Below are 22,500 nucleotides of genomic sequence, written 5' to 3'. Positions count from 1 at the left end.
GTTTGTGTATTAAGTGAATATAACGGGAGTCGTTTAATTACGTTATAACCAAGTTTAATAATTATAACCCCCTAACGTGTGTGAAAGGAAATTTACTGGTGACATTAAATTATAACTTCAGAGTGAAACATGTTTAAACAAGTAAAAAACCAAATTATAAACAAACTTACAATACAGTCCATATAAAATTATTTAAAGATATAAATTATTTACCGGTAGATTTCCCACAGGGAGGGGGGGGGGACCACATTTGTGTCTACTCTTTGAGGGGCTGGTTGGGTAGAACGTTGTCCCCCCCCCCCCCCATGATAATGCCATAACATGGGAGTAGACGGACCTCTGGTGCTCTAATTGTGGTGCCTTGGAGCTCAGGGGTTCTTTTCATGGGGGCAGGTAGTTGCCCATTATAAATTGGGGAAGGAGTGTCGCGAATGTAGAGATGTATTCACTGGACATTTGGATTGCCGACTTCTCACAGGCTATGGCAAGGGCCATCATCTCGTCCGCCTTCGGACTGTACCTGGGGTGTGGCGTTAGTTGTTGGTGTTGGCAGGTAGATGTGATAGCGGGTGTTGACTGTAGTGAGGCGCTGGGTTGAGGGCTTGGGAGTATAGTCTGAGCGTGAGGTTGTGGGTGGGGTGATTTGTATGTGTGGAGTGTTGCATGTGGGGTGGAGGAGAGGTGCTGGAGCTTTTAGTGCTTTGCTTCACACATCGCTCAGAATAGCCTTCTGTGACGATATCAACATCTGTTAAAATATGCGGCAATATCGACGCCATCTGTAGGAATGCTCCTGATAATTCATTTAGGAGGTGGATTGATGACAATGCCCTTTGGTGAGGGAGGTGGTGATATCAACACTATCTATTGCGTTCACCCAATCATATTTTCGGTTCCCTGGCAAAGGCTGCCATCATAGATTATCCTTATGCACTTAATGTCTTGATAATGACTTGTGTCCACATGAGTGATGAGGAAGGCGTCCTGTGCTCTAGAAATCAGTTCAACCAGGGCAGTCTAGAACTCCCGACTTGTTTCAGCAAGGACAAGTGGCGGCCGTCGGTAGAGGCAGTGCTTTGTCTTTGAAGTGTTATTGGTAGGACCAACGTACCCGGGTTAGATCAAGCGGAGTTACGAGACGGCAGTACTGGCCGTCTGTTGAGAAGTTCTGCGAAGTGTGTTGCTGGACACTTCTGCCAGGGTGTAGCTGGAGACACGATGTGGGGTATTTTGGACACACTGATGTTACAATGTAGGACTGGCCCATTTTTTGTTGAGTAGGGTTAACTCGCCAGTGTGAGGACCATTGAGCGTGGGTGACGTATAACAGAAGATGGTGGACTCACAGGGTAGAAGACTGCATAATTTATCGTATTGGTGTCCTGTGCAAATGTGACACTCGCAGTGTACATGTGTGTGTATGTATAGGGGTTATATAGTATATATTGGTGAAAGTGCTGATCAGTATTGTTTACCCCTTTTCCTTTCATTATTACTTACTACTGCTGAATAATACATCCTGCGGGCTCACCATAGCCCGTGCTACTTGGAACTTTGTTCCAGGTAGCGAATCTTTAACAACAACAACAACATACTGCTGAATTACTCTATACCGACTACTCTAACTTACTATTGACTTGGGGTGCGATCAATGAAGAGGCATCAAGCCCATTAGCAGTGATTGAGATAAAGAACCCGGTTACTGGCTGAGTGAGGCCATAACACCTTTCATGTCAGGCATTGATTGTAGTGTACTAGTGGATAAATAGGCATAACAAGGGAGATATTAATAAGTTATTTAATATTTCACTCTAGAATGCGAAATTGATATAAATAGAACAACTTTAGATTTAGGAAAGACTTGGGTAAATACTGGTTTGGTAACTGGGATGTTGACATTTAGAACAAATTACCGGGTTAACATAACAGACGTAGGATCTCTTTAGTTTGGGTGGATATAAATAGGAGCTGCTACGTATGGGCCAATAGACCTTTCTTCAGTTTCCTTCATACATATGTTCTTATGTGTTTATTCTTGCTGCCGATATATTCATGCTCTTTCAAAATGATTCCATGATTATGAGAATCTTATATACTGGAATAATATACACCCGGCTTTAAAAACGTGTCGTATACCACCACCATACACTTTAAGGAATATTTAATAATTTATTATGTCCGCTTGACCTTCACTATGTTTGTGAAAATATATTTAGTGTCCTTAATAATGTTCATAAATATTTTCAATAAATATTACTGTCGTTGTCAGTCTTTGAACATTATCAACAGCATCTTCTTCATTAATATAAGACTAGTAGAATCTCTCCTTCAAGTTCTTTTGTTGATGTTTAATTCACTATGATACGAAACGTCTGATTTGATGTTAATAAAAATAATGTTGTACTCAATTATTTAAATCTTACATCACTTATATGCATATCATACCTGTAATATGTTCCTGAATTGTAACCTGAGCTTTCTCACACATCTGTAAGCGCTCTCACACACACCTGCAATAAAAAGGCTCTTTTAAGTATGTTTCGAGCAAATTAACTAGGGCATAAAACAATAATATCTATACGAGTTAAAATATGTAAAGGACATTTGCAGACTTGTTCTGGAAATAGGAAAGGGTTAGAATGCAGTTATAACCATCCCCAAAAAGGGTCAAAATATACTAAGGAAAGGAAAATGTAACTTTGTATTTACATGTAGATTTCTCCATCCTGACACATGAGAAACTTCACTCGAGGAAATAAAACGCTTCGCCCTCTTCTTCTTCTTGAGAATAGGTGCAGTTTGCATGAAGGGGTAACCCTCCCGATGACTGCACCAGGACAGATGTAAGGAGATGCGTTGATGGTGAGGAGGAGAAGAAAGTCAAAAGCGGTAGATGTGATGGGCCGTAGAGAGGAGTGGCGACGAAAACAGAGGCGAACGTTAGAGGGAGACTCCCCGCACAGGGGGGCGGGGAGTCGTGGTCACGGCGGCAGCTGATCCAGGCACGGCGTAGCCGTGTGTGCAAGATGGGAACTAATACTTCTCCGGAAACTTGCGTATCGGAAAGCGCAAGCGGTACGCTTCCCAAATCACCCACAGGTCGGCGGGCAGCCGGCCATCAGGCAGTACCCTCGGCTGAGACATCCTATCCGGCACCCTATAAACAAACACCTTCTTAGACGATACCCAGATCGTGGACGAGCACCATGGGATCGGAAGCACCCGGGTATCCCAATAAGGGCCCAACTCCGGACCCTCACAGGGCACGACACCAGAAGACGGGACTAGGCAACCACCAGACCGGGGCAATGAAGGAGGGGGAACAGCAGGGGATGCAGGCGCGGCAGCGACCCCACCACAGGGCACAGGAGCCGAGGCCCCCCGGCGCACATCTTTCCGCAACATCACGACGAGGTCCCGATCATCAGGGACAACCCCCCACTGCGGGGATCCAACAGCAGGTGACACAGGAAGGGGGACACAGGTAGCAACTTCTGAGCCCCGCACAGCACCATCATCCACGGCGGGGGACGCCAGCTGAGCACCATACTCCCCCACCTCCTCCCAAGGCACACCACGAAGGGGAGAGACACTCCGAGCCCGCCGCGAACGCTTCGAGACAGGTCGCACCACACCACGCCCAGCAGGCCCCTCCGCAGGCACGGTCACCATCGTTACATCCACACAGGCCACACCACCACCGTCCGAAGAGTCCACAGAGACCACATCACCCACACTGTCCACATCATCCAGGGAAACAGCCTCAGAGCACCGACGTGCACGCTTCTGCAAAGGGATGGAAAGAGCAGAACTACAGTCGTTAACACACACAGGCACGGCAGGCACCTCACCTTGCCGAAGTAAGTAAGTAATTATCAAAAGAAGGCACCAAACCGGGAAGGCTATGTAGCACCATCAAATACGCAAAATAATCAGAGGGCGCTAAATATCACCAAGGATGCCAATACGAGAACAAAAACGCATAAGGCGAACGATATCAAAAGTATCCGAGTCACCAAGAATTCTATCGAGGGACAGGTGACCGCGAGGGGCGGTCGGAAAGCAAAACACACGCTCGTCCTGGAAGTCAGGACATTCAAGAAGGACATGCACGACCGTAAGAGGGACAATGCAACTAGGACAATAAGGAGCAGGGCGGCGCTCCATCAAGTGACCATGGGTTAAGCGAGTATGGCCAATACGCAACCTCGCTAGAGCTGTTTCCCACCGCCGGTTACGGTGGAAGGAGGACGGCCACGAGGAAACACAACATTTAAGAGTACGTAGCTTGTTACCAGTAACAGACAACCAAGAAGCCTGCCAACGGGTAAGGACTGAGGAATGGATAACCGGGTAAAAGTCGGAATACGGAATGCCTTTACGAGAGATGGGACAAGAGCGGACAGCTTCCTTAGCGGCAGCATCCGCACGCTCATTGAAAGACACGCCAATATGGCTGGGAACCCAACAAAACTCAACCGACTTAAATTTACTGTGAACGAGAAACAGCCAATGCTGGATCTCGACAACCACCGGATGAACTGGATTAAAGCACCCGAGAGCCATGAGGGCACTACGAGAGTCAACAACAACCACAAAGGAAGACTGACAACGAGAAAGCAGGAGACGAAGAGCATAGAGAATAGCATAAAGTTCCGCTGTAAAGATGCTAGTCTCCGGAGGCAAGCGACACATATAAGTGCGATCAGGAAAAACAACAGAGTAGCCAACACCGTCCGCTGACTTAGACCCATCGGTGAAGACAGAAACGGAGCGGGAGTGAGAAGAAAAGTGCTCGAGGAAAAGGCGTTTTAGAACTGTAGGAGGGGTAAAAGCTTTAGTGATACGAGTCAAGGATGTACAAAACCGCGGAAGAGGGACCCTCCACGGGGGCAAAGAAGGAACAACACGAGGAGAAACATCAGAAATACGAACGGAAAGAGAATCCTGCAGGCGAGATAACCGGACAGAAAGAGGGAGGTGGTGAAGAGGAACAGGAACCGCAGGAGGGGTAAAAGTTAAAGCACGACAGAGACGAGAGGAAGGATGTTGCAAGGACCGCGCAAGATAGCGAAGACAGTAGCGATCACGGCGGTCCTGGAGAGACAGGAAGCCAGTGTCAACATACAAGCTAAGGACGGGAGTCGAACGAAAGGCACCAGAACTGAGGCGCAACCCAGTATGGTGCAAAGCATCAAGACGGCGAAGAGTAGAAGGAGAAGCAGACGAGTAAGCAGGGCAACCATAATCGAGCTTAGACAGGACGAGAGAGGAATGTAAAGCAAGGAGAGTGCGCCTATCTGCCCCCCAAGAAGTATGGGACAAGACCCGAAGGAGGGTAAGGGACTGAGAGCACTCAACACGGAGGTAAGAGATATGGGGAGACCAAGACAAACGAGTGTCAAGGAATAACCCCAAAAGCTTCGCGGAATCTTTGTATTCAAGGGGATGACCATAAAGTGACAAAGAGGGACGAAGAACAACCCGTTTCCGCGTAAAAGTCATGGCACAAGTCTTAGAAGTAGAGAACTTGAAGCCATGACCTGTGGCCCAAGACGACACGGCATCAATCGCAAGTTGAAGCCGGCGTTGAAGGAGAGGCGAATCATCACCCTGACAACAAAGGGTAAGATCATCGACATAGAGAGCGGAGAAGACACCAGAAGGAAGAGAGGAAAGAAGACCATTGAGGGCAACCAGAAAAAGAGTAGTGCTCAGAACACTACCCTGGGGCACACCTTCGTATTGCTGAAAAGGGGGAGAGAGAGCGGTACCAAGGCGCACCCGAAAGGAACGACGAGAGAGGAAGCTGCGGAGAAAGAGAGGGAGATGACCACGAAGGCCAAAAGAATGAAGTTGAGATAGGATATGATAACGCCAAGTGGTGTCGTAAGCCTTTTCTAGGTCAAAAAGGACGGCAACAACGGAGGTCTTCGCAGCAAAAGCAGTACGTATATAGACCTCCAAGTTCACCAGGACATCTGTCGTGCTGCGGCACTTGCGGAAACCAAATTGAGAAGGGGAGAGGAGGTGATGGTGTTCCAGGAACCACATCAGACGAACGTTAACCATACGTTCAAAGAGTTTGCAGACACAACTTGTGAGAGCAATAGGGCGAAAGTCCTTAGGGGAAGTACCCAGAGACCCTGGTTTGCGAACAGGGAGGACAACGGCATCGAGCCAGTCCTCAGGGACTGACGACGACTCCCAGATCCGATTATACAGACTCAGTAAATACTGAGACGTGCTCGGAGGGAGATGGCGAAGCATCTCATAATGAATACCATCGGAGCCCGCCGCCGTAGAACCGCAGAGGGCCAGGGCAGAACGAAGTTCAGAGAGAGAGAAGGGATCATTATAGGGAAGCTGAAGATGAGTGCAGAAATCTAAAGGACGAGACTCAAGGACAGGTTTACGAAGAAGGAAAGATTGGGGAAGATGAAGACCAGAGCTAACAGAAGAAAAGTGGGAACCCAGTTCGGAAGCGACCTGCAACGGGTCCGCCACAAGAGTATCATGGAGGTGAAGGACCGGTGAAACATCGGGAACGAACTTACCCGCTATCTTGCGGATACGCTTCCAGATCTGGGCCAGAGGGGTTTCGGACGTAATTGTCGAGACATAAGATGCCCAACATTCACGTTTAGCCGTACGGATGGCCCTACGGGCCACCGCACTCGCTTTCCGAAAGAAAAGAAAAGAATCGGTCGTCTGCCTACGGCGGTGCTTCTTCCAGGCTGCACGCTTACAGCGGACAGCCCGAGCACAGTCCGCATTCCACCAGGGAACGCACTTCCGTGGACCCCGAGAGGAAGAGCGAGGAATAGAGCGGAGGGCAGCGTCGAAGACAGTGTCATGAAAAAGGAGGAGAGCGCGAGAGAGGGGCAGAAGGGAGAGGTCAGAGAGAGTAGCACTGAGGGAAAACAGGGTCCAGTCCGCCTTAGCAAACTGCCACCTAGGGAAAGAGAGGGAAGGGCGAAAAGAGAAAAAGGAAACAAGGATGGGGAAATGATCACTTCCATGGAGGTCATCAAGAACCTGCCATGTGAAATCTAAGTAAAGAGAAGAAGAGCCGAGAGAAAGATCAAGACAAGAAAGGGTGCGAGTTCGAGAGTCCAAATGAGTGGGCTCACCAGAATTCAGAAGAGACAGGGAAGAAGAGAGGAGAAACGGCTCAAGGAGGCGACCCCGGGTATTCGTCAGAACGTCACCCCAAAGAGAATGACGACAATTGAAGTCACCCAGCAGGAGCACAGGCTCCGGCAAGGAGTCTAGGAGGTGTTTCAAATCAGGAAGAGAGAGCGGGACACCCGGGGGGAGATAAATGGAACAAACTGTGTACCATTTCCCCACAAAGATACGAGCAGCAGAACAATGGAGAGGCGAAGGAAAAAGTAAAGGAACAAAGGGAACATCAGCCCGAATCAAGAGAGCAGAAGAATTAGAAGCCCCAGCAATGGCTGGGGGGGGGGAGAGAAAGGAATAGCCACGAAAACGACCAGGACGAGCACCAAGCATCGGCTCCTGGAGACAGACACAAAGGGGCGAAAACCGCGAAACCAGAAGTTGGAGTTCGAGGAAATTGGCGTAATAACCTCGAACGTTCCATTGAAGAATGGACAACGACGAGAAGAGAAAGGACAAAAACAGAGAACAAGGAAGAAACAAAGGCGAAAGACCAACAGAGCACGTTAAAGAATATCAGGGTCGGGATCAGGGTCAGCAAAGTCAGGGTTAGGGGGCATGGGTAAACTGAGCAAAGACGGAGGGAAGGAAACGGGAGAACAGATCAGAGGTGGGCGGGCAGGGTCCGGAGGAGGAGGAGGAGGAGGAGGAGGAGGAGACAACGGAGAGGAGCAGTCAAGGACAGCAGCAGGAAGAGGGGGAGTAGAAAGAGAGGAGCGCACCCCAGCAAGAGCAGCAACCGAAAGGGAAGCAGGGGCCAAAGAAACCTCCATAGCAGGAACAGGGGGCGCAAGCACTGAAACGGGAGTGGAAGGAGCAACAGAGCCAGAAGGAGGAGCTGAGGAAGAAAGCGAAGCCTTCTTACCCGCCGGGGAAGAGGAAGGAGAGGAGCCAGGCTTACGCTTCTGACTTAAAGAGACCGGTGTCCCAGCAACTACGTACCGGGCAACGGATTCCAGTGTCTCAACAGGAGAAGCCGAACGAGAGCACACACGACGGCCGTTAGGAGAGCGATGGACATCCGCCCGCACCGACAGGCGGCGGGGAGAGCCGATAGATGGAGGAAGAGGATGGGAAGGAGGATCGGAGGGGGACGAGGAAGGAGACACAGAAGACACGACAGACCGGGTAGAAGGAAGGGGAACCCCAGACAGAGGACCAGGAGGAGGATCCTTCGGGAGAGAACCCAAAGGGACAGAGGAGGGGGCAGTGGGCGCATCAGGGTCCAAGGCCTGGAAACGGTTGTGAGTCTGAGGAAGGCGGGAAGGACGAGGAGAGGAAGAGCGCAACACGCGAGCATAAGAGATATTAGCATAAGGCGGGAGCTGGCGAACCTGGCGCCTCGCCTCAGGAAAAGATAAACGCTCCCGGTGCTTCAAGTTGAGGACGGCTGCCTCAAGCTTGTAATGGACACACGCACGGGAGAAGGTAGGATGGGCCTCACCGCAGTTGAGGCAACGAGCCTGGGGAGAAGCGCACTCCGACTTAGAGTGACCTTCGCCACCACACAAAGGACAGAGAGAGACAGTCCCGGAGCAGCGGAGGGCACCATGCCCAAACCTCCAGCACTTGTTGCAGAGCCGAGGAGAAGGAATGTACTCCTGGACAGAGCACCTGGCACCAGCAAGAATGACAGAGGGTGGAAGGGTCCTACCATCAAAGGTAATCTTCACAACCCGGAGGGGTTGACGGCGACTACCACGAGGGGGACGAGTAAACGTGTCCACCTGGAGAATAGAATGGCCCTGGGCAGCGAGGATATGTCGAATATCGTCGTGGCAGTCGCGTAGGTCCCGAACACCGGTCGCAACATGGGGCGGGAGCAAAATAGTGCCAACACTGGCATTCAACTGGACGTTCTTCGAGACCCGAACGGGGGTCTCGCCAAGGCAGGATAAGGCAGCCAAGCGGGAAGCAGCATCCTGAGAAGGAGCAGCAACGACACGCGTACCGAGACGAGTGGGGTTAAAAGTAATGGAGGCATCCACGGAATCAATGAGATGTCGATGAAGGGAGAAATCGTCAGGAGGCGCAGAATCAAGAGGGAGGAGATCAAAATATTTGGCCCACGAAGCGGGACCAAACAAGGCTTGATAGGTAGCAGAACTGGAAGGAATCGAGCGAGGGCGGCCGTGACGAGAACGGCGGTGAGAACCCCCAGAGAGAGAGGGGTTAAAAGGCGCAGTAGTAACAACTAGAGAAGGAGCCGCGCCAGGGGACGAGGTAGTCACCACTGGGGGCTTGGGGCTCGACCCAACCACAGAGGAGGGAGGGGAGCCAGGGGAAGGAGTCAGAGAGGCCAAAGGAGGAGCAAGGTCGGGGCCCAATGCAGCGGAGGCTACAGAGCCCGGTCTTCCAATACGGACCGACTCGGGGGCTTGGTCGCCCACCCCACGAGCCTGAAAAGGTAAGCCAGAAACAGCCGAAACAGGGGTTATCATCTTGACGAAATTACGAATTCACTCACGAATGTACCCCCACACCCACCATGGAGCCACAATTAGAGGCAGGACACCCAACAAGAAGCTATCGCCGATCTTGTCGGGGCCTCCTAGGGGTGCGTCGTGAGTATACGCCCCACAAACGCCACCTTAAGAAACCGACAGTCCGTCGAGATCGGGTTCAGTGACGAAGTGGGGATTGACAATAAAAGGTTCCCCTCGCTCTCGACGTCGGGTACCGCAGTTCTACGGGTGCAAGAGTATGCCTCCTCAAGCACCCGGGCGTCAAAGCAGAAGAAGTCCAAGGGAAGAACCAGAACGAGCAAAAGGTCGGCAGGAAACGGCAAGCAGATAGGAGAAGAGGGGGGAGAAAAACGAAACAGAAGGAAAAGGAAAAGATGCCCAGCAGAATTGGAGAGGACGGCAGCAGGAGCACAAGGCTAGAAAAGGACAGAGGACTGTCCCAAGGAGCATCACACTCCGGCAGCCGCCCACTAAGCCCCCAGACGGCGACAACGAGCTGAGCGGGGAGGGGGTCACCTTGCCGAAGCACCCCCTCCAAAACAGCAGAACCCGCGTCCCCGGGAGCCGTTACCACATCCACAGGCGGGGGCGGGACATGAACCTCCACCGGGACATCCTGCACTACACGCAGCGCAGGCGACGCCCCGTCACCCTCACACACCGGCTCAACAACCCCAGGGGCCACAGCAGTCACCTGACGTGTCGCACGGGCCAGAGAACTCGCCCCAACAGGCGGAGCAGCAGACAGGCAGTCAGGCGCCTCAGGCACAGCACCCACACCGTCCGAACGCAACAGGGGCGGAAAATCCTCCGCACGAAGAACATGCACCCGATCAGTTGCTCCCACGTCGCACGCTGCAGCCAGATGACCCTCGTGACCACACCGATAACAGGTGCGCGGTTGACCCCGGTACTGGCAGCGGAGCGTGTAACCCAACACGGATATCGACGACGGTACACTACACTTCAGCGACATTGTCAGGGTGCGGGAGCCGTCAAGCATACCAACACAGTGCCCGGCAACGACCTTATTCCATCGAACACTTAACACAGCCCCAAACCGTTCGGAACAGGAGGTTAAAAAGTCGTCCTGAAATTCGAAGGGGGCACCATGCACCGTCACAGACGTCAAGGTGACACTGAGATTCACTACCTTAACGGAGCCAGCAGTATCAGGGAGAGGGTAAACACGCCCCTCACACCGCTCAAGAAACGCCTGAAAGGCAGCCTGGAAGCGGAACTTGACCACAGCACGGTGGTCCTGAAGCAGCTGGATGCCCACCAGGTCCGACAGCTCCACATGCAGCACGTCCACCAGGGCGACACCAACCAATGGATGGTCCACTGGCACCGTAAACGCCAGACCAGCTGACAGCGTCCTCGTCATTGGAGGGCGAGACGGCCCCATGGCTAAGCAAACGTCACCCTGTCAGTGGCAAACCACCACCAGCAGGGCAAACAAGCAATCAACCAACGTAAACACCAGCCAGAAGCGGAGAGACCTCAGGAACGTCCGACCTGGCCGGCGGTCACCACGCAACTCGCTTCGCCCTCAGCTGCTCTTACTCTCATGTGGAAGGCACAGAACGCTAAATAATGAGTGACAAGAAAATGACTTTGGAGGAAAGCCAACTTTTTTTTTATATCCAGGCCAAAGAGCTTTCAAAAGGTTGAATATTGTGTATAGAGATGGCTGAAAGACCCACTTGCATACCTGAATCACACATGCAATTACACCCCACAACAAAGACAGCTACGATAGGTAACAATCCTGCAACAATCAGTACTGGTCAGAACAAAACCGACATGCCCACACAATGGACCTGCCTGAAAAATCTTCAAATTATCCCAAATAGAGTAACCTCGTTCACCTTTGCCAACATACAAGGTCTGAAAACCAAAGCAAAATCAAAGTCCTGTTCAGAAGTTGCCTCCTCACGAGTCAAATTCAGTATTTGGACTTTTCACAGAAACCCATGCAAGAGAACTGACGGCGAGATCTTGATACTAGAATATTATCTATATAGATGTGATAGGGTAAATTAATAGGCTATTAATTTACCACCTATTACCAATAGGTGACTACCACCTATGATAAATAGGTGGTAGTTCACTCTGCTGGGAGTAAAAAGGTAAACTAACTTGGATATTATTGTAATATAAAAACCGCTAGATGCAACGGCTGAGGAATTAACAATTCAGATAAACAAGAGAACAGTCTTGATAATCTGGCAAACCCAATACCTGATATCTTCCTAGGTGACTTTAACCTGCCCACTCTAAGATGGAGAATAGCAAACAGGAATATTATACCAGTAAATCTTTCTGGACATAACCCACTCAAATTAGAGAACTAGTAAGATTTTGTGACAAATTTTCACTCAACCAGCAGATAAGAGTCAACCAGGAACGAAAATATTCTAGATCTGAACCTAACAAAGAAGACAATCAGGGACATTACAATCGCATATCACATACTTAGATCACAAGCTCATTGAAGTGCAAACTAACAGCAATGCTTGTAAAAGGCTTAAAACAATGATCAAGTAAGAGGGGTTATTCAATAAATTAAATTTTAATAAAAGGATTGACTGGGAAAAAGATATACAGGGAATTAAAAAAAATCCATTGAATGTTTGTAAGTAATAATAATCCCACACAAGGCATAGAACAAGAATATGAAGTCTGTCTAAAACTAGTTCCTTTGTTGAAAGTCAGAAAGAGGACCAATGTAGAAGGAAAACATTGAAAGAACATGCAGACGGCACTAGAAAAGAAAAACAAATATACCAGAACTGCTAAGGAGACATGACCACCCCAACAAAAAATATTTTAAATGGAGTTTGAAGAAATCTAGCAAAGACTGAAGCAATCAGATTGAAGAAATGCAATTAGAACGTAAAAATGGCATTCAAGAGAAAATCAAAATATTCCTTCACACATGTGAAAAAAACACTGTCAGTATTGGACCTATTCTTACAAATGAAGGTTCATACAGCGGATGACAAAGAAATTACTGAAATCCTAAAAAACAAAACACAGGAGGAGGGCATGTTTAGCATCCCAATATGAAAGTGGAAGATCCGGACAATTTTGTTATGCGTGATATCCAAACTACTGATAATATAACTGATATGAACAAAAATACTGCCGATTTTTGAGAAATTGGCAATATGCCCATGCACTCAATATTTATAAAGAAATGTGAAGTGCTGGTAGCATAGTGTGGAGAAAGAGCTTGAACATAGGGGAGATACCAGATTCGCTTATATTAATAGATTTCAAAGATTTTGCTCCTCTTTACACAGGAAGGAGCAAAGCAATGACTAAGAATTATAGACCAGTCGCACTAACGTCCCAAGTAATAAAAGTATTTGATAGAGGGATCAGGAGGCAGGTTTCCAGTTTCATGGAGACCAATCATCACCACAACCCAGGTCAACATGGATTTAAAGTGTGAAGATCATGCCTCTCGCAGCTACTTTACCACCATGACAAAATCACTGAGGCATTAGAAGAAAAACAGAATGCAGATGTGGTATACGCTGATTCATAAAAGAATGATATATATATATGACTGGATATTAAAATTTCTGGGGAACAGAACACACAGCAACAGTCAACCAAATAAATTAGAGTTCAAGCTCAGTTAAAAGCTCTACCTCAGAGTATAGTCCTTGTAGCACACTTATTCTCTTATCAGATATAGACTAGTCTTAGCTTCGTATCATAATCTACAGATGACAAAAATCAGCTTGAAAATTAATTTTGTTGAAGACATTGATAAACTACAAACAGATATTAAGTTTTCGACTGGGCGGTAGAAAATAACATGGTTATCAATGATAAATTCCAGGTACTCTGGTACGGTAAAAATGAGGACATTAAACAAAATACAGGATATAAAACAATCAATTCGGCCTATAGTAGGGAAGCATAATGTAAATGATCTGGGAATAATAATGACTGACGACCTAACGTTAAGGGAGCATAACCAAGCAAATTTAGCATCAGCCACAAAAATGATCGGATGGGTTATGAGAAACGTCCATGTCAGGGATCCCATCACAATGGTTGTACTATTCACATCACTTCTGCTGTCCCGTCTTTAGTACTGTTCGATACTCGCCTCCTCCTTCAGAGCAGGAGAGATTGCTGAAATAGAGGTAATACAGAAATCATATATGGAATACAGACATGATAAAGCACCTAAATTATTGGGATCGTCTCAAAGAGCTCCAAATGTTCTCCCTAGAAAGGAGACGAGTAAGGTATCAAATAATATACATATCGAAAATATTGGAAGGCCAGGTCCCAAATCTACGAAGTAAAATAGCAATATACTGGAGTGAAAGAAATGAAAGGAAATTCAGAATAGAATCGTTGAAGATTATTCCCATAGGCACAATCAGAACATTATATAAACGTCAGAGGTTCACGGTTGTTAAACATACTCCCAGCGAGCATAAGAATTATTGACATAACAAAAGTGGACATCTTCCAGAGAAAACATGATAGTTTTCTTCAAGAAGTGCAGGACCAACCACGCTGTGGTGGATATGTGGGCCTGCAGACCGCTCCAAGCAACAGCCTTCTGGACCAAGCGCTCCTTGGTCCAGGGGAGCAAAAAAACTTCCAGAAAGCCATCCAGGTGCAGTACAAAATTTGTAATATAAATAAAAGCTCAGGATTATGTAAATATGCTCTAGTCAAACGCAGTCGTGTGTCATTGTTTGGTTAGTAATTATTCTTGGAATAATGGCACACACAATGGCCCTGTGTGCACTGCCTGGAGATTAGGACAGATATTGACAGGCTAATGAAGCAGGTGAGACAATATGGAGGGCAACAAGGTTTCTCGCAAGGATCCAAAGGGGAAGCTCCATCGAGATAATTGACCCACCACTCGCCAGCCGAGTTAAGACGGCAAAGGCCGTCAAAGAAATCAAGAACACTGGTTAAAACATAGAACCACTTGAGTTGAATGGGATAAAACCATGTGCGGTAACTAAGCAGACAAGCTGAGCATCACAACAAAAGTCTGGACATGTGCTGGGGGCTTGGCACATGCGTTGGATAGGCAAAACCTTCTGCTCCATAAATACAAGCGTTTGGGCATGTTCTCCGCGGGCAAGGGGTAAAGTTAGTAAGAAATAGTGTGATGCAATATGATCAAGCCCACCGTCTGTATCTCGGTAAACAATATTCACCAAGCCAGATGCTGTTACGGCCCTCTCGGGTCGTAACTGGGTTCGTACTCTGATGTCGTTAGAGGAAGGGTATCCGGCCCCAAGCCAGTAGTGGCTTTCAAGGGATGTGATCAGTAACGCAAGTAAACTAAAAGGGGAAGGGAAAGAAAGGCAAAAACTTAATATAATGACCACCACCAATAAATAATATATAAAAAGTTACACAGGGGGAGGGGTATTAACACTGCACAGGGGAATTATTTACACTGTAGTCTTCTGAAGACCCTGGATCTTCTTGGTGCCAAGTTCTCGGTGCTCTCGTGGCCTCTCGACGAATCCTTCGACAAGCTGAGTCTACCCTGGACACGGGCCAGCCAAAACACAGTTCTACTGGGGGCACCGCCGTGGAGGCCGTCAACCACAAGTCCAGCAAACTGCTGGCAGGTTCCGGATCAGCAACGCTGTTCAGGCCACTCCACGAGCGATACAAGGGTAGCGCCCTAGTCAGGAGCCTCGTGTGATACCACAGATCACTCTCCTGTCCACAATACCACAGTGGTCAATCGTCTCCAGCAGTCGGTCCCGGGTACGACTGTCCTTCAAACTGCCACTTCACTGGCAGGGCGACACCACAGTGTTCCTCCGGGAGGCGACTCACAGCTGCTGCAGCAAAGCACTTGGTATGGGGACGGCTGCCTTGGGTAGATTGACTCAACTTTCCTTACAGCAGTCCCAGGTCGACTCTGTAAGCAGACACGTCATCAATAACAGGGACACACTAAAGCACCTCACTTACAGGCTCAGACACAAACGCCCGACGTATCCACTCCATAGATGGCGTTGTCGTCTGAGCACCACCTCACCAGAGGTCAGCAGCGGCGGTGTTGTGAGCTGAACAGGACTGGAAACTGGCCCTTGTGGCCGGTACACTTCGTCCTCACCAGGTGTCGTCGTCCATTTGGAGGGGGTTTCGGGAGCTGACCCACAGATGGCGCGGTCGTCACTGCTCCGTGCTCGGATGCTGGATCCGGGTCCATAACAGATGCACAGGGGTATTTAAATAGTGTAACAATGACTTAAAGGTATTGAACGAGTAATGCAACTCCATTAATGAATAACTGGAAAGCTTACATTAGCAAGAAGACCATGTATGCTAGTTACACAATATACTTTTCATGGTAGGCGTGGGACAGCTCTTGCAGACAGAGTTAAGTGCGTAGGACTGTTGTAGGCATCACAGTAATAGTGATATGGTTATGGCCATTGGAAGCTGTGGCTGCTGTTGTAGCCGCTTCAACGTGAATTAGGTCGATGTACTGTCAACCTGTCCTCTTACAAATTACGGCTGAATTTGGCCATTGGTCCGTATAGCGAAAATGGACGCAATTTGAAAATAAAAAAAATTGAAAATAAATTTAGGATTTTATTCCAAAACAGTAAGTTAAGTGTCTTCTGGTAGGTTAGGTGGAAAGGAAATTATCCTAACGTTTAAAAACGTCATGAAAAACGTTAATTGAAAGTGTCTCTCCTAACCTAACAGATTAAGCCATTGGACCCAAACGTATGTCTAGTCCGTTTATTGCCAAGGGTGCCCAGTTTAATCAAGTGGGAAATGTTATATTGTTAATTATCGTCAGTATTTTAAATAATTAAATTAGAAAACCCGATGGCCTTTAATTACTTTCCATATATTCTCAAGCGATTTTCCATTACAAACCTATTGCTATGCTTCAAGGGTCTAGGTGGAGAAAAATAAATTGGATGAAGTTAATTTCATGAGGCTAATGATATACAGTAGGGTAAATATTGTATTCAGGATGAATATGGGTTTTAATGTTTACGACAGTACACAAAAAATGAAACTACTAACAAACGCCAATGTATGAAGAAAACACGGAACAATTAACAAAATTATTTATACCAATTACTTTACACTAATATATTTCAGTCAAGGACGGGCAGTGGCAATGCGTCAAGAGTATTAAATGCAGTGTGAAAGTGGGACTGAAAACTGAGCTCCGCAAACGGTTTGGAGAGAAATGGAAAATGATCAACCTAATGATAGGAGTTACACATAATCCACCAAACATTTAGAGAAATACAGCTTTTATGGGAATTATTATGTAGAGCTTTTAGGTCTAAATGAACATTGTGACTAATTGTAAAACAAACTTTAATTTCCTGTACGGCAAATATATTTTTAACGACTTTCATTAAACAAAATAATATTGTTCCAACACAGTAAGATAATACAAACCTGTGTAACAGGGAGACACTGATAAGTAGCATCTTAAATGGGAGTGAGTGAGGGAACAGTGATCATGAGGAAATTTCATTAAACTAGACACGGAGAAGTTATTTGAGAGAAACTTATGGTGCCAGACTTTTCTCACATCTGATTCATATATTTAGAGGTACTTTGTGAATTATAAATTTGGCAGACCTGAACATGGGAGTCTGGCAGTTCTTGGGCCTTGTCTTGTTCACATCATAATCAAGTTACCATGCCAGTAATGTTTGTTACAAATAAAGCCCAGGAATGAGGTACACTCTAGATTATTTCAAATAGTAGTGACCCAAAATGGATAACCCTGTCACTAAAAAACATAATTAGAAAACAGGATGCTTAATAATAACGAATTAAGACAAAATATTTAAGAAAAAAAAGTATGTATTACCGGGCATGCAAAGAAAGCCTTCAGTGTTTTGCAAGATGAAACAGAGTGCAGACAACACCTGGCTATGAAAAAACCAGCGTTGAATGTAATGAAACGCCATTTTCTGGGTGAGTCCCGGAGGCTCCCCGGAGCTATCCCAGGCTGATATGCTAATGTCAGACTTTGGCATCAGTCATGTGTATGGAGTTCTTAGGCCTACCGGGGACCACGGCCAGAACCGGGCCCCCTCAGAGAAGCAAGGGGAGCAATGGCCTATAGAAGCCCCCGTGTAGTTGGAACCATTCTATGTCTGTCATCGACCGGAACAGGCACCCAGAAAGGTAAGCGCCCCAAAACAAACCCCTATTCTGGTTAAAATTGCTACCTAAAACCGAACTAGTGGATAGAACTCCCCAACCGAAAACAAGCAAACTAGTGTGACGTCACACACTTCTGCGCAGCTCCCCCCTCCCCGGGAGGAGGAAAGGGGGAGCCCCAGACCCCCCGCGCCGGCTACCTACACCTCAGTTCTTGAGGCTGGATGTCAAAAACGCGAAAAACCGCCGACCGGGAGGGAGGGGGGGATGCCGGGGAGCCTCCGGGACTCGCCCAGAAAATGGCGTTTCATTACATTCAACGCTGGTTTTCTGGGGGGAGCCCCGTCGGCTCCCCGGAGCTAACTACCCACAGACAGAAAAAGAGGGACTTACCCGGGAGGCGGTCGTCGCTCACCCCTCAACTCGAAGCCGAGACAACTGGCTGCAACCGCCGACCCAAAGCAACACAGGCCCGACGAGGCCCAGGGACATTCACAAGGTAACGAGCAGCCAGGACCCTGTTCGACCGCCAAAATCCCCGCGCCCGAATATCAGACCAAGACATATTCCCAAAGACGGCAGCAAGAGCCGCGAACTTACGAACGTCATGGGCACGGGGATAGACCGCAGGCTGGCTGGACCTAATAACCCTGCGGACGACCTGAGAGACCCGAACCCGCGAACAGGGAAGAAGGGAAACCGGATCAACCCACAGCGCATCCCCGGACACAGAAGCTGTGGCGCGCAAATAACGGCGAAGTGCCGCAACCGGACACAAAACATGATGCACCCCCGGCCTGACCAACCAAGCATCAACCACCCATGGACCCCTCCGGAACGCAGCAGTCTCATTCTTCGCCAGAAAAGAAGGAGACGGCTGCAAACGAACAAAACTATCACCACGACCTAAAGAGCAGAAACCCCTGCGCCGGAGGAGAGCATGAAGCTCCCCTACCCGACCCCCAGAGGCCAAAGCCAACAAGAAAAGTGCCTTGGAAAAACAATCCTGGACCGAAGGGGCCACAACGAAACGAGGAGATGAAAGGAAAGCGAGCACTCTGTCCAAAGACCAGGACGGCTCAGGCGACGCATGAGCAGGCCGGAGGTGAAACAATGCACGAGACAGCTTGCGAAACGGCGCAGACGTAACATCGATACCGAAAGCAAGCTGAAGCGGCTCCGCCAGCGCCGCACGATACGAAGCGACAGTGTTAGGCATAAGATGACGGTCCTGAAACAACCACGAGAGGAAGGACAAGACCACCCGAACAGACAAGGAGCTAAGACGACGAAGACGCAAAAAGAAACGGAAGGACCGCCAGGAAACTTCATACTGCCGCCGAGAAGAAGCCCTCAGGTGGGACACCAACAAGGAGGCCACCTGATCACCATAGAGATGATGATAGACTCGAGTCAAAAAAACCATACGCGAAGACTCGAGGAGAAGATCGAACCAGCTACGTGACGTACCGGCCCGATCTGCTGAAAGAGGCGGAGCCGCGGGAAAACCCTCGGGTTCGGACACCGAGCAACCAGCGCCTGAAACCAAGGCTGGGCCGGCCACCAAGGGGCCAGAAGGACAACTCTCCCCCGGTAAGTCTCTAAGCGAGTCAGGACCTGGAGTAACAGCCGAACCGGGGGAAAGAGGTACAGGAACCCCCACCTTGACTAGTCGAGCCGAAAGGCATCGACCCCGACGGCCTCGCAATCGGGGAAGGGCGCCGTATAAACTGGAAGACGCCGCGACCACGCCGACGCGAAGAGGTCCACCTCGGGGCGCCCGAACGTCTGGCAAAGCCAACGGAAGGACTCGTCGTCGACCGTCCACTCCGTGGAGAGGGGAACGAAGCGAGACAGGGCGTCGGCCAAGACGTTGGACACGCCCCGTACGTGAACCGCCAGGAGAGCCAAACCCCGAGAACTCAGCAAACGAGTCACCCGAAGCGACCAACCCCAAAGAGACAAGGACCGCATCGAACCCCCGCGGTTCAGGCAATGAACCACCGGAGAGCAGTCCGAATGGAGCCGAATCGTCGATCCGCGGGCCACCCGAATCCTCCCCAGAGCAAACCACACTGCCGCGAACTCCCGCACCGTACTGTGAGCTCGACGGAAGGACGGATCCCAACGCCCCTGGCCGGCCTGGTGAGCACTGGTCACAAAACCCCAGCCGAGAGACGACGCATCCGTGTACACATCGAGCGAGGGCTCGGGTAGGCACCAAGGCACTGAACCCCGAAAAACCCGAAGAGGAAGCCGGTGACGCAGCAACCGACGCAAGTCCCCCGGGGGTCGAACTCTGCGATCGCGAGAGAGGCGGAAGGGGGAACCCCGAAGGAACCAGAACAGCCGTCGAAGCCAAACCCGACCCGGCGGGTAGACCACCATCGCGAAGTTCAGGCTCCCGCACAGCCCCTCGAGCAACCGCCGGGTGATCCGAGGGCCCTCCAGAAACAGACGAAGGCGGGACCGCAGCCGCAGGAGAGACTCCGGAGGGAGAGACAAGGAGGCGGTTCGAGAGTCCCACACGAGACCCAGCCAAGTCCGAACCTGAGAGGGAACCAGATGGGACTTCCTCCAGTTCACCAAGAACCCGAACTCGGCGAGCTGGGAAAGAACCAAATCCCTGGCTAGCAAGCAAGCTGACTGGCTGGGAGCCCAAACCAGCCAGTCGTCGAGGTAGGCCAACACCCGAACACCTAGGAGACGCAAACGAGCCACCACAACCCGTGTAAGGCGTGTGAACACGCGAGGTGCCAGGTTCAACCCGAATGGGAGACAACGAAAGCGGTAACTCAGACGCCCCACTACAAAACCGAGCCAGTCCCTGAACCGCGGATGAATCGGGACATGCCAATAAGCGTCCCGGAGGTCCAGGGACACCATCCAAGCTCCCGGCTCCAAGAGGAGCCAAACCTGAGACAGCGTAGTCATCCGAAAGGAGGGGCAATGAACCCAGGGGTTCAGACGGGACAAGTCCAGAATGAACCGCAGGTCCGCGCAGTCCCGTTTCGGAACCGGAAACAGACGGGAAACCCATCTGAGGGACGACGTCGTTTCGACGACGCCCAAGCGTACCCATTCCAAGACGACTCGACAGAGCGCAGGGGAAGAAGCCTGCCCTGCCAGCCCCGACCCCCCAAAGGGGGGAGGGGCCACCCAACGCCACCGCAGGCCGCGAGACACGACCCGAAAGGCCCACGAATCGTGGGACCAGGCGCGGGCGAACAGCGCAAGCCGCCCCCCCATCGCCCCGTCAAAGGGGCAAACCGCGAAAGGGCCGGCGACCCTTACGAGACCCAGAACCCCGCACAGCGCGAACACCGCGCCGACCAGACGAGGGAGGGTCCGCAGGAGGAGCCAACCCCAAACCTGACACCAGAGGCCTACCACGACGAGAGGAACCCCGAGCCCTGGCACGACCTTTCCGGGAAGACCCACCCCGGGACCCCCGGAAAACCAACAAGTCCGACATCGGACGACAAGCCGCCGACGCAGCCTGAATAAACTGCGCCACAGCCGACTCCCCAAACAGGAGAGGACAAAAAGGTGAACGCCTAAGAGCCAGAGCCCAAGCAGATTCCACGGAGGAACCCAGCACCGCCTGCCGACACGCGAGACGGGAAGCATAGAACAGGGAAACCGCATCCCGCAAAATCGGCGTGAACAGCTTCAACAAGGCAGCCGACGAACGCGCAGCCGAGGACAAGGTGCCGGACCCCGGGACTGACCCAAGCGTCCCCACATCCTCCACGAGCCAATCCGAAGACAGCTCCAGGAGGGAAAAGAACCGCAAGGCCGAACACAAAAGGCCCCGAGCGCTCAAGTCCTCCGCCACGAGCGCCGCCGAAAGGGAGGGAACCTGCACATGGAGCTGAATAACGCCCACATCGCGGGGAAGGGCAGGGGGCAAACAAGCACTCATTCAGGTACTCAAGTTCACCCCCCAGGAAAACCTGAAGCACCGTGGAAGCTTCCCGCCACTCCAGCGTGCGGGAACGACAGAAAGAATGCCAGGAATCCAGACCAAACAAGGGGCAGTCTGCTAGCCAGGACGACTCCGGAACCTCGTAACGGAGCCAGAAAGGGAACGAAGTCCCAAACCTGAACGTGGACGGATCCATTTCCGAGGCATAATCCGGGTCACGCAGGAGGTAAGCTGCAAAGGCCGCTCGCACCACACCAGGTTGGATGCGATAAGCCGAAAACCTCCGGAAGGACGGAACCGACGGACCCGGGGGAACACGGAACCGTACCTGGGGAGGGGTCGACACCAAATCCAACTCGTACGCAGAGGGGGGTAAAGAAAACCCCACTCCTTGTAACAATAAGCCCCGCTCAGTGGGAAGAAAAACCCAGGCGGGGTCCAGCGGGGCCCAAGGCCCCCAAGTCAGCCCCTCCCCAGCCTCGAGGTCCGTCACCACAGGACCCGAGGCCGAGTCCTCTCCCCAAGCCCCGACCCCACAAGACAAGGACGGAGCAGCCGGAAAAGCTGGAGGAAGGGGGGCCCACTGGTCAGACCCTGAAGCTTCGGCCGGGAGACAAGACTCGAATGCCTCTGCCACCCCCCCGGAAGGGGCAACCCCCGAAGCTGCCCGAGTCTCGAGATCAAGTAACCCCTGCTCCGACCCCGAAACCCTCAGACGCTTCGGGGCCGGAAGCAGGGTCGGGGGACCAGAACGAACAG

This window comes from Procambarus clarkii, chromosome 12 (assembly GCF_040958095.1).
Source record: "Procambarus clarkii isolate CNS0578487 chromosome 12, FALCON_Pclarkii_2.0, whole genome shotgun sequence".
NCBI classification, from domain to species: domain Eukaryota; kingdom Metazoa; phylum Arthropoda; class Malacostraca; order Decapoda; family Cambaridae; genus Procambarus; species Procambarus clarkii.
The sequence above is the reverse complement of the archived record's forward strand: the minus strand, read 5'-3'. Positions refer to the sequence as shown.